This window comes from Morone saxatilis, unplaced genomic scaffold (genome assembly GCF_004916995.1).
Source record: "Morone saxatilis isolate NCDOM2014 unplaced genomic scaffold, NCSU_SB_2.0 Contig5, whole genome shotgun sequence".
NCBI lineage: Eukaryota > Metazoa > Chordata > Actinopteri > Moronidae > Morone > Morone saxatilis.
This window is the reverse complement of record NW_023340095.1, coordinates 10814471-10829067: the sequence shown is the minus strand read 5'-3', so window position 1 is coordinate 10829067 and position 14597 is coordinate 10814471.

The window sequence follows — 14597 nt, the reverse complement described above, 5'->3', positions numbered from 1 at the left end:
TCCCCTGACTTTACATAGAACCAGAATTTCAAGATATCCAACACTTTGGTTTTTGACCAAATACTTGCTTAACTAATGTAATTTCCAGCCTTCCCTCATCGTATCGTATCGTGTCAATGTTGACTTTTAGTTTCACATTGGTTAGGGTTAGGGGAAGGGGTAGGTCACACTGGAACAGCAACCTCACGAGTTAAAGTCCTGTATTTGTCTAAGCTCTCCTCCTCCAAATGTGGACTTTGTCACTCTTTATGCTACTGCTGGTACTGCCCTTGCATACAAGTGTGTACTTTTCAAGTTAGGCAAGGCAAAACATGACACTGATATGATATCCTCTAGGTTGGATTCCAAACAGACTTTGGGGTGGCCCACAAAGCCCTGAACTGGCATGTCTATTGCACGCTTTGGCATGAGAATCGGCTGAAATGTTAGCTTTCTAGCACACTAAGGTAAACTGGCACACATGCTAAACAACAGCATGTTAGCATTTAGTTCAAATGTGCGTGTGTCTACATACAGCCTCGGAGAGCCACTAGCATGCATGTAGATTTGTGTACTTTAACCTTTACAAAGAAAGTTTGAAAAGTGTGCACACCCCGTTTTGTTAACCATGACTCACATAGTAGGGCTCATAGTAATCACTCATTTTAAAATGTGCTGAACATTATCCAGCACAGTTGGACACATTTCTTGTAATGAGTGATAAGCATTTTTGTTTCTTCCTAACTGATCTGACTGAATTCGTTTTGCTCTATTACTGACGTAAACAAACCCAGTGTCTACAGTATGGCATACATGCACTATCAATGAAATTCCATAATGCTATTACACAACAAAGTATGTTATCCCCTTGATAATTTCATCAATTAAAGAATCCATTGATCTCATTTAGCCCCACTACAAACCAGTAGAGCACTCTGGTGTCATTTTACCACATATGAGCTGTGACCAATCAGATTCACAATGCTAGTGTAATGGCATCGCTCATTTCAAGCCCTTGAGCTACTGCGTCTGACTTGTGCGTGAGATTTTTCTCAAGCCTCTTGAAATACATTTTTCCTTCACTGTGACCTAAATCTGATAACACTGTAGAAGCAAAATTATATCAAATGAAGTGAAAACACCTTTCCATCGAGATTTTGAAATTTCTTTTTTCTTTCTACAGTGGATTAAAGGTCTGTTGTTCAACTCAAATACAATCTTTAGATGCATATTTAACAAAAAACTGACTGCTGATGCTTACAATCTCCAGCGGTTAATTGATCACAAGCTGAAGTCTTTTCCTATCTGTGTGACAGAGAGTGCAGTACTGTATCTTAAACTACTGCAGAAATCTGACACAGTGAAAGGTAATAGTGGAGTGCCAAGCTGCTGGAGGGCCATTACAGCCCATGCTCTCTGAGGTGGAAAAGCAGTGATCAACAGAAATGAAATGGTCATACTGTCATCTGAGAGCGCAGATCAATTCGGGACAAAGTAATGAACACTGCTAGAGCTGGCTGACAAAGAGGTGATGGGATACTCTGCCATGGCTGGACTCCAAGGCCCCGCCAACAAACAAAAAGACTACTTTGAAAGTGGTCACGACAAGGAATGGGCGGACACATCTTCATGTTCGTAAAAATTGTAGAGCTTCTTGACCTTGGCCATGATGAACTGTCTGCCAGCTGCCTCTGCATGGTAATTCAGTCTGTTTGCCATAGCCTCAAGCTGGATCTGCTGAACCCTTGTGGGACACTGGAGTCATGATTATAAATCCTGAGTAAACAGTGAGAATCAAAACGCCATAACAAATCCAGAGAATTATCAGGGTGGTACTACGAGGCCATGTGTGATTGGAGTCTGATGTAGTACAGAGTCAGGTGATATGTCATGCCCTCAAAACCCCTTTCTCTAATCTGTAAAGCATTTCTCCACAAGGTCAAGGATGACTGACTGATGTCTGTGCATGTGTGTTTGCAGGGAGGTTCTCTTGCACTAAACTCACACATAAAACACAAATTCACACGTTTTGGTGTACACATGCACAACAACAAACAGCATAAATGAAAGGGGCAAGAGTGGTGCTGGTATGCTCTGCAGGCAGATGTGCTCTCTGAATGTTTTCAAAGTCTCTATTGCCTCGGTTACTGTTCTGCAATTTCACAGCTCAGGGTGTACAGACACGGTGAGAATAAATTAAACAGTCTATTGACCTTACTTTGTCTGCATCCAACTTTAAAATGAATTGCACTCAATAAAAAATGAATCAAAGAGCACCAAATAAATGTCAAAGAAGGACCAGAAGATTTTTATTGCAGTAGTTGTAGGAGATGGACAGGTGCTATACAAATGCACAAATAATCCTGTGAGGAACTGTCTGAACTTCAACGTTACTTTTCCCCTCTCAGGCTCTCAAACAGTTATGACAAAATGTAAAAAATATTAAGATTTAATATTTAATGTTACATATGTTTGCATAAAGTTGCATAAAAATAATTCTGATTAGAAATTAAATGAAGAGCAAACCAGTTTGCTAATTATTTCTTATTAACTCCTGCTAAATAAACTAATGCTGACATAAAACAACTTCTTTTTCTTCCCCTTTTGAATTTGTCCTTGGACATTCCCACCACAATCTCAAGGGTGACCTATTTGTGAACTAAATATGAATATATTAGCAGAATGATATAGCACATCCACACACGCACAGTATCATAAATAACCACCCTGCTTGTCTGTGAACACAGACTTATGAATTTGCTTTTTATATATTATATTCATATTGATCAAACTGACTATTGGGGTTGCTTCCATTGGCATCATGGATACAGGGGAATATTGATGTGTTCATAAAGAGGCTGAAAAACTTGACCCCATATTGAATTCCAGTAGAATCGGATGTAAGCATAAATCACAATCAGCCTCTGTATACAGTGTGTTGCTAAAATAACAGATGTATCTGAGTTGTTATTGTACTGCAGCGGTCTGTTGAGCCTTCTACTGTATATCGACCTCTTGTTTTCAGTTAATAGATTCAGTAAAAACCCTGGCGGGGCTTTGAGGGGTGTTAGTGTTATATGGGGTTGACTGGCTGTCGGTGACTGGGAACAGTTAGTCACCCATGCAGGTGTTGCTACTGGGACTGAGCCCTCACGGAGGACCCACTGATTGTCCATAGAATCATCTCAACCTGTATGTCTGGATATTCTATTCTATTCAATATTCTGGATATTATTATTGTTATTGTCAGTATTTAATGCCATGTTATGAGAACTGCATCAGCTGTTTCTGCTGTTGCAAATATGCTGCATAGAATGAGTGTGATCCAGTCACTTTTGTAAGTAAACACACAGACAGTGATTTGGAATTTGGATTGTGACACTCTAACCAGAGATAGGTATCAAAGGCGATGTGGGGATAACAAACACCCTTTTGCCAGCTATCCTGCTGTCAGCTATGAAAAAAAACTGTCTTGCTAGTTGTCTCTTTGGACAAAATGGAGAGAGCACTCAGAGGCAACATTAAAGGACAGCGGCTTGGCTCTAGGAATAGCAATTTCATCAGTTTGTCAGTCCGCCACTTTGGTCCGGACTGCAATATCTCAACAACTATGGGATGTATTGCTTTAGAATTTAGTAGCCCTACATAGAGTACATTTAAGCTGCCCAGTGGATGAATCCTAAAGACTTTGGCAATCGCGTGACCTTTCCTCTACCATGATGTTGCGCTTCTGATTGAAATGTCTAGACCACCATTGAAAAGTTTTTCCATAAAATTTGGTACAAGCATTTATGTCACCTCAGGATGAATATTAGCAATCTTAAAGTTTCATCCATTACATTTTTTAAATCAAATACATTTTATTTGTATAGCGCCAAATTATAACAGAAGTTATCTCAGGACACTTTTCAGATAGAGCCAGCCTAGACGTACGTATTTACACAGGCCGTTCCTACCATGAGCAAGCACTTGGAAACAGTGACAAGAATAATAATAATGATGATATTAGCAGTGGGGGTTACGGGAACCACGGCAGCAGGCACAACTATGATCCATGAACCTGCGAACGAGAAAGCACAAAAACTCAGGGGAAGAAGTGAAGTTAGTAATGTGCATTAATGGGACATGAATATGTACAGACAGAGAGGGAGAGGAAGAGTGGACCTCAAGTCCCCTAGCAGATTATGCCTATAGCATCATAACTAAGTGATGGTTCAGGACTCACCTAGGCCAGCCGTAACTATAAGCTTCAACAAAGAGGTACGTCTTAAGCCTGCTCTTAAATGTGGAGAGGGTGTCTGCCTCCTGAACCGAAAATGGAAGCTGGTTCTGCAGGAGAGGAGCATGGTACCCTAAGGCTCTGACTACCATTCTACATTTGGTGACTATAGGAAACACAAATAGCCCTGCATTACGGGATCACAGTGTTCTGGTGGTGTAATAGGGTAGCACCATCATGAGCACCATCATGAGATAAAAAAAATAAATTTATGGGAATGCAATTTCAAAACTTATGTCAGCTATTATCTTTAGCATGGCAAACAGTATTCCTGCTAAACTTCAGCAGCATGTTAGCATTGTCATTGTATGTTAGCATCTGCCGAAGTTCAGTCTCACAGAGCTGCAACAGAACAAATCAATAACCAACGCTGACATTGTCTCTGCATACTCGGTGTAAAGTCTGCCTCACATTCAAATTTTCATTATGAACTGTCAAAAACATCGGCATGGAAAAATGACTGCTGGTTGTTTGCAAAATAGCCAAAATACTACAGTGTTATGGCATTGATGTTTGCTGTGCAAAAAAAAAAAGTCCTATGTACATAATGTTAACACTGTGAACACAGGATTGGCTAAACTTGGTCAGCAGAAATGTCAGTGGTTGCATCTTTAAATACCAGCATAAGATATTGTGTGTGGGCAGATTCAATAACCGCCCACCGTGCACCTACACACATATACACACACAAACTGTCCCTGCATCACAATTACCACCACAACACACCCACACACACTTATTAAAGTGTGCATTTAAAAGTGTGCCTTTAAGATTGTATCGGTGTTGATTCCTTTTTAATGATCTAATTTGTAGTATGTGCACACTGCAAACATGCTGGGTGCTTTCCCATCCAAAATGATGATCTATTAGTTTGACATGCAAGGCTTTGAACTAAAGTCACTTTTATGTTCCTTAAACCAAGTTCAGATTTTGGCACATCCTTTTGAAAAACATGCACCATGCAAATCATGCTCTGCTGGTACTGTAGGCATAAGTAAAGACACCCTTTAAAAAATACCTTTCAGTGTTCTACTGTATGCTCCACAATCAACCAAGGAGGGTTAATGTGCTTGTACTTCTGTTAGAATGCTTTATATTACAGGTTCGTACTTGTGAGTTGTTATTATGGCTGTCAGGACAAGATCCGGTTGAATGGCCGTTTGTGTAGAATATTTGATAGACCACCAGTGCCCTCTGTCAGCCTCAACCAGGTTATCACATATTTAATGTTTTTTTCTTCTGTAGGTTGTTTGGGCTTCTTTGTGTTTGAGTAGAGCTGCTATTTTACTCTTTATGTGAGTTGAATTTTCTTGTAATACTGCAGCATTGCATTTCCGGTAGTGAAGTTGGTTATTGTTTTATTATAAGTTTTGTAATCCTTAAATCAGTCATAATAACATATAGGGTATTGTATGTTATTTATTAAAGCAATTTGCACATTGTGTATGATGACACCATATCTCTGCACACTTAATTAAATTCCTCTCATTGGTTATGTATTTTAATGATGCATTTTTTTCGACTGAGAATTTGAAAAATGGAAAAAAACAAAACAACTGCAAGATCATGCTAATTGAGATACAATTAAACTATTGCAGGAGAATTTGCAATTGTAGATCTGAGGACATGACAAGTTACCACAGAGTCGCGTAATAACAAAACCTGTGGGTGTATAAGCAACTGGCTCCTTTTGAGGTGATCCTCAGGCAGCTATTAGTGTTTGTTCGTGTGTGTGAAACTGAAAATTGATTGTGGGAAAGGAACCAAGCGTCCTGCTTCAGACTTGATGATATCTTTTGACCATGCTAGACATTTTCCAGTCTGCGTCTGCCTATGTTATCTTTTCTATCCAATATGTCAAAACAAAGACAAACAAACAACTTTGTGAGCTCATATGCCACACCATCATTTTATACTGGGAAAGTTTATATTACGAGTAAAAATGATCATCTCTGACATGGAGCCTATTCCACTCTACAGAACAAAAGAGTTCCGGTCTCAGGCTGGGTCGTTGAAATAAAAGGCAAAGTCTGCAATTTTCATCAAAGTGAACTTTTATTTTTAGAATGTTTCTGGTCTGAAAGACTAGTCTTTTGTATCAAACTGCAGTGGATGACCTGACATACTGCAACAAAAAAACTGGGCTGACCAAACACCGGTGTAACTAATAACACTAATGATGGCTGGATTTCATTTAGGTGTTCCAGTGCCAGGGCTCTGGTATTGTGCATACTAGCTAATTGGTATGGCTAACACTCACACAACTAAATGGAACAAAGACATCATTCATGTCATTAGATTTTTCAAGTTGGGCTAGTAAAAGTTAAAAGTTAAACATTAATTTCCTTTCAGTGTTAAATTATTATTTCATTTTGCACTTATGCCACAGTTTAAGAAGATTTACAAAATGTAACAGCCTCTTTCAGTGTTAGTATTTGTGATGTGTGTAGGTGGGTGGGAGAGAGAGAGAGAGAGAGAGATAGAGAGAGAGAATAATTAGATAACTTTTAGCACTTGCTTTGCCTTAAAGAAAAAACAAACTCTGAACTCTTATGATTGCTTCATGAGTTTTCACACTGGCTTTGGTTTAGAGGAGATTTTGCTTGAATGTTCAAGATGCCAAACAGCATCACTATCGCTCCTCAGATGAATATTATACCTTCATATATTACACTGTATGATGCTATAATATACTTAATGTGTTCACAGTCATTGTGAATAATGTTTTGAAAGGAGAAATGTCTATGCACTTTATGCTGTACTGTTACCAAATCAGTTTAGATCATTTGTCAGTATATGGACAACATGAGGAACCGTTTAGCTTAATGGCAGCTGATCAATGCCATTTGGCTGAGGTTATACATAAAATAAATGTTTTATACATTATAAAATAAACGTCTTATATGAAAACATCTTAGTGGTGTCAGGGGCTTCTTACAGCAACAAACTATCCACAAGCATAAGGGATTGTAAACCACATCAGAAAATTATTTACTGCAAAGAAGATAACAAAAGATGAGATATGATTTTAAGAGGACATTAAAGTCTGAATCATGAGTTGCCGAATACTACTGCACACTTGGCTTTAACTATTGTCAACTGATATTATCTTATTTTTACCACAAGAGGGAGCTGTAGTAAAAGAGAGCTGAACTGCAGCAGTGTTAAAAAAGTGCAGCACTCCTTGACATGAAAAATAAAATGGAAGTGATGGAGACAATATTTGGATTCTTACTATTCAGTTAATAAAAACCCTGTAAAAATGCAATATTTATCAAATTAATAGTCTCAACTTCCTCAACCAGCAGGCTTACTGGTAGCAAAGACTCTATTGCTAATGACCCTGTACTTCTACACTACTTCTAGTTATAGTTCTGCTTTTATAAATAGTACTACTATGTTCTCCCTGCAGGTTTACTGCTACAACAACCACTGAAAATGCTATTAATATGGCATTTACCACTGCTGTAACTATAGGTAGTGGTGGAAGATCCTTAAGGTCAGAGGTGCACAGTGCAGTGTCATTCTGCTCATCATGCTCACACTATGAAAAAAAGAGTGATCCTATTTAAAAAGCGTTAAAAAAAACATCTTGCAGGCCAAACAGAACCGTATGGCAGGCCAACTTTTCCCTGCGGGCCCCACGTTGGTCAGTTCTACTTTAGCTGAATGTAGAAATACAGGTATACATGGTCTAAAAATACTCCATGACAAGTGTAAGTATACTTAAGGTATTAGAGGTAAAAATACTCATTATGCTGAATGGCTCCTTTCACAACATCTTATAGAATATTATATTATTCTGTATTCTAACATTTTATTGTTGTTGTTTGTCAATTTGCAGCCAATTTTAGGTACTTTGAATACAACTTGGTAGAGTATACTGCATTGTATCATATGATATAAAAATGTTTTTTTTTTTTTTACATAAAAGAAACTAGTTACTAGTTACTAAATGTCAAATAAGTGTGTGAAGATTACAATACTTCCCTCTAAATTATAATGGAGTAGATATTCAAATTGTACATAAGTACCATACTAAAAGATCATTCCACTACTGTGTATAACTATGACCTCTGCTGCCACTGGTCAAATATTGGCTCTGCTAGTGTAGGGCAAGTGACAGCCTCACAATTCACCTGATACATTTGTGAATATTTCAGTAGAAATAATCTTAAAAGTATCTGCCGTCAGTGTGGTTAATTAGAGTTATCTCCATTCGAAAATTCTCCAAGTGTGTGCCACTTAACTATCCTGGTAATATTTGTATCTCTACTGTACAGCTTATGAAGTATGTTCACTCTTATTGTAGCAGAATTCCAAAAGTTTTCTGTAGTGGGCCATATACATGTTGTAAGTATTTCAAGAGTAAGGCAAAGTCAGTAATGAGAAGAAGGATGAAGGTCAACACAGTTTTTCATGTTTTACAAACTTTAAAAAAACAAGTTCTTTATCTTGGTGCTCCACAGATGGGTAATTTAATAAGCAAGGTCACTGTAGCAACAAGAAAACCACAAAATGACTAGTTGCAGTTAAGAAAGCTGAAACCAGTTTGAGAGGAACCTCATAGATTAAAAAAGCTGATATCCAGTGTCTCTCTTTGCAGAAAGTTGAAACAATATAGATATAAAAGATATGCGGGGTAACTGAACTTTTGTAGTTATCAATCCTGTCTATTTCACTTTAATTTATCTTATTTTCATTTTTATGATGAATATATGACCTTTTTCAATGTTACAGGGCTGTGGGAAGCTTCATGTAGACAGATCCATATGCACTCCTACACTGTTACCCTGATTAATGCACAATGAGTTGCATTTGAAATCTTTAAGTCAGGTGGAACGTAAATATGATGGTTTGGAGTTTCTTTTTTCAACAGGGCTGAAAATCATTTGTTGGGTCTTTGTCTGTTAATGGCCAACAAAGATGCATGGCCATATCAGCAAAGCATTCAAACACATGTAATACTTTTACAAAAAAAATTTTTTTCAAAAAGTATGCTTTCTTAGCCTGATGAGACTAGTGGGTGGTGATAACAAGAAGAAACGCAGTGTTGGCACTCTGGTCTTGGTGATGTTTCAAGATGTTGTTCTGTTTTGGAGCTTCTTACAGAGAAGAAACTAGAGAGAGAAACTATGGATATTTGTTTTGGGGGCATTTTGGGCTCATAATGCCACTTTTTAAAACATGGCAATGGCTCTTATTTTTTAACTGGCTTGGCCAAGACATAATTAAAATATGGTACTTTTTAATCCTTTTTTACTGTATTTGATAGCTATAATCACTTACTTTTCATGTTAAAATTTTACATAAAAACACACAGTAAGTTTATAAAATACATTACATTGATACAATATAAATAAGGGGCTCCCAACCGTATTGGCTAAGCCTTTACAAAACAAGTAGTGTGCAGCTGGGGCCTTCTTGTCAAGTTTCAAATGTCCATGAGTTTTTAGCAGTTTCACCAGATATATTCCCCTCTAAACTTCTCAGATGCTTTCATTTAGTTTCAGACTCAAAGGGCTAAACATGAAACAATAAAGCAAAGATCAGATTAAAGTCCAAAAAATGTATATAAATCTGTTAAGCAGAATGTTTCTTTTTTGTTAACCCAGCCCATTAATCACCCTACAAGCTTTATCTTGTGACCCTTTGCGGGGGGGGGGGCACTATGGACTAGCAGAATTAGCTCCTTTGCAATGAAAATAAATTTATGTATCAATATTATAAAACAAATTGAATAATGTGATGTATAATAATTCTGTATGCTTCACAGGGTATAAGCCTGTACAGGTACTGTACTTTTATTTATAGGATTTACTACTATATTACTATTGCTTGTAATAGTGTATTTTACCTGGTTGTATTGGTATGTAAGTCAAGGATCTGAGTGCTTCTTCCACTACTGGACAAATTATAGTTTGCTCCTTTACAGTTAACAGGAATCTTTTATTGTCTTTGCTCCTGACCTAAAAAAATTAACAACATGGAGGTTGTTCTGAGAATGTCAAACCTATTCACCAAAATAAGTGTCTAAATACATGTATGTGGAGAAAAATAGGCCATGCAGTAACAGAAATTTCTTTCGCTGATTTGTGGTGTGTATCTGAACGGGCTGATTCACATCTTGAGTGGTTGTTTCCAGACATAAATCTCATAGTGAAAACTGAGCTCATGAGATAGAGTCTGGCTGAGTGAAGCTACCGCTTCCTCACACTTTGATGAGATAAAGCTATGCTGCTTTTAAACCAACTAAAGCGATGTTTTCTCATTCTGTTGTTTCCACTGCATTACATTCCTTACCATCACCCCTTATCAAGCCCAATTGCCACACTATTACCACTAATCATCTTCATCATCTAATCAGCTTCATCTACTAAAATATTAGAAGAAACATATCTCCAATGCATGGATAATTTTAATTTAGAGTAGGCTATATAACCTATACCCTAACAAACAAACAACAACAAAAAACATTGTTTTATCAACATGATAGGCTAGTTAATGACTTTTCTTAATTATATGAGTATTGCTAATAAACCTGATTTTGACCAATCAAAACAGACCTTCTGTTTGATCCAAGTTTTAAAGCATGGCTTTTTATATGTATCTGTGATTGGTCGACCGTGAGGAAGATTCTAAGGGCCTGTGACGGGGAGGGGTCCTTATTTTTTTCAGTATTCTTTCTTTTAAATTAATAATATATCAGATTTACAATGTAGTAATACCTATCACGCTTTCTTTTCATGTTCCTGCTTTCGGCAAAAAGTAGCAAAAAAATCCAGACAACCTCTCTATTGCCCAACATCCCACACCCCCCCTACTTTCATGAAATGGTTCAGTCCTGCCAGGTGCGAACGGTACCTGCTAGCAATGAATAATATGCCGGTGGAGCGTTACCGTCCCCACATAAACGAAAAAAGACAGGAGACAGGGAAGAAAAGTTCACCGTATGTTACTCAGTTGTTCACAAAGACAGGTGGGTGGAGTCCGTGAGTGGTGAAAATTAACCTGTTAGTTTAGTTTAAAGTGAAATAGGCTACTCCACCCCCCCCCAAAACATTAGTTAGCGTTAACGTCAGTATCTTAACAAAAAAGAGTTAGGGTTAGCGTTTTCCTCCTCTTTTAGCCGACATTTACTCAACGCAGGCGAACATTTAGCCAGCTAGTCTCACTGAAAGATGCAGCTTCAGGCCCGGCAGCCGTGTGTCCGCATCCCCACACCCCTACCAATGAACCAGCCCTACTCCCAGCTGAAGGAGGAGGTGAGCATTGTGTTGAATGACATGTCACTTGGTATAATTGCAGGGGGTCCGTAGGAATTTCTGTGTTTATTATAAAAAAAGAAAGAAGGGAAAATGATCAAAACCCATTCTGTGCTAAACATTTAAACACTGTAATTATTGTTTCACAAAGTGATCATTGTATGGAACAAAAACAGCCTTTAGTCTGGATGCTGGGCAGTTTGAAGCATTGAGTGACTTAATTAAATGGAAAAGTGTTTTCTAGATGTAAGCGTTATAGGCTAGTTCAAAAATCTGCTGCTAATTTTATTCTTTTGTTATATCATTATATAGCCTAGATCAGTGGTTCCCATCCATTTTCCTTACGGGACCCCTTTTCTATCATTGAGTAAACTGATGACCCCTGACTAAGAGACATATTTTATGGATATTTATATATATATGTATGTTTGTGCATAATAATTAACTGTACAGTGAATTTAATACCAAGCACAATTTTTTTAACAAATACTTAACAGCCTTCTGTGTCGACAGATTCAGAATTTCCTTCTCATTGTTTGCTCTTTGGTTGTTCTAACTGCATACTATGTTTAGGTTGTTTACCAGAAAGTGAAGGTTCTGTGAATTAGGGCTGTGTATTGGCAAGGATCTGGCAATACAATACGTATCACAATACAGAGGTTACGATTTTTATTTTTTTATTTATTTAAATCTAATTTTAGGAAAACTTGAATCGAATAAAGAACTCTCCCCCATACGCATAACATCTGGTTAAAAAACGTTGACTTTTTAATGCAACAGGAGCAGTGAGATCTGCATTTGTATTCATCCCAGTCCCTGTAACATCCAATGTAATAGCCCCCAGTTTACACAGTTAACACTTTTATCTGGCGGTTGGAGGTTTAAATATAAAAATTGATACAGTGTTTTTGAGAATCAATACAGTATGACTGAACAAAATATCACAATAGGATATTTTCAATATTTTCTTACACCCCTGCTGTGAATATAGTTTGTGTTCAGGTCTTCAATGTTTTAAAAAGTCTAATTAATTTAGTTTTCTTCACAGAATTAAGTGAATGCTGAGATATGGACTTACTGTGTGTATTTTTTACATTTTCTTACACCCCTTTAAAATTAAGAAGGCCTGTGAAGCTTTGGTGAACCCTAGTCGGGGTCTCAACCCCCAGGTTGGAAACCACTGCTAGAGATGATTGAAGAGGTTAATGTATATTCAAGTGATTCATTAATGTTAAGAGCATTTTCAATTCAAGAATTGGACCATTAAAATTACATTTAGACCGTAAAAGATGGCATTTAACACATTTCTCATAGAGGGCATCAGTCTTGTGTCAAATTGTCATGTACATGACTTATTTGAAAGCCATTTTTTTTCCTCTTTGGCTTGGGACAGGCTAATATGAGTACTGATCCAGTTCTGTCTGAGTGAAAGTGAAAAGGTCTGCATCTTGCCCTGTTAAACATTCATTTTGCTACCATACTAAGTCTCAAATATAACACTGTAAAGTTTTCTTGATTACATGCCAGTGTAGACTTTTTACTTTTTAAAATTCACATGGACCACTCTTTATATTGGCGTAAATTAGATCCACTGTACAGCACTTATTTAAAAAATAAAAGGTACAGTGTGTAACATTTAGGAAGCTCTATTGGTAGAAATGGAATGTAATATGCATAACTATGTTTTCATTAGTGTACAATCATCTTGTCATGTTTATCGCATTTATTGCGGCCACCATAGTTTCTCCTTCATACTTGGAGGGGGTGGGTGTAGCGAGAGACTTGCAATCTGCAGCTTCACCGCTAGATGCCATTAAACACGCTGGACCTTTTAAAGCTGGTTCACCTGTTACTTTTATTATTTTCTTCTTCTGAAACAGTGGTGAAGAGCCCCAGGAGCAAAACCAGGAGTTGAGTTTTATGACTGATGTGGTGTACCAACAACATTATTCCCCTGTGTCTCCCCTGGTCCACTCTGTGTGCCCACACAGAGAAACAAGAACAAAGGACTGATATTAAATGAAATGAATGCACATAAACTACGTAAATAACAAATCTTTCTGCCAATAGATCATCCTAAATGTTACACACTGGACCTTTAAATGACATACTTTACTATAGTGTTAACTCTCAGATCAGAAAAATGAACTACACTGACAGCTCTAAAGATGTTTAAATTTCAGATGGTGTCCTCGGACCAACCAAGCTCAGACTTTTGCTTATCATTATAATGAAGTCATTTCCATTCAAGCATTTTTTTTATCCTTTAATTAATTTTTTATGCAAATAAAGGAAACAATTATATTATTGTGTTTATATTAGAATATTAGGAAAAAGGGAGAATTTCCAAAATTGTGTTAAAAACCTTGTGAGTTCATAAACCATCAAAGAGTTCAGTCTGAACTGTTAATGCTTCTCTCTGCCCTGGCTTTACTCGTGGAATGAACTCCCCACTGAAGTCAGGACAGCTCTACCACTTAGTATTGATTCATTTATTTCTGCAGGTGTGTAGACTGCGTTGGTGTGTATGTTAAAACTGCACTGTCTTTGAGGTGTTTGAGGTTTCTAATTGCAGGGTGTGGGCCAACCAATCTGGAACACATGGACCAGTGTGTCAGTGTGAACTGTGCCTGCAACCCCTTTTTGGTTTGGTTTTACATTTAAAAACACCCTACACTACATTGTTAACACAAATCCACATTTACATGTGCGCAAAAACACTGAGTTTGTGCCCCCCCTAAAGGCTCTAGGGCCCTACGCAGCTGCAGTCGGCTTATAGGGACTCTTTTTAGGGTCTTTTTGTTTGTTTTTTGTATGTCAGCCTCAGTTCTGCCTCAAAAATGCACTAGAAAGTACACAATGGGTCTGGCTGAAGGAAACGACTGTTGGAGTTCTATTAAAGTTACTTTTGTGAATGTGCTACTGTTAACCTTCTGCTAATATTACAATTGGGCCTTCCAGCGACCTTTTATGAGCATCACAATCACGACTGCACCTTCTTTTTCAACTGTATTACATTGTATACACACCATTCTAACACTGCTGAGCATTATCGTCATCCTATAGACTCAGAG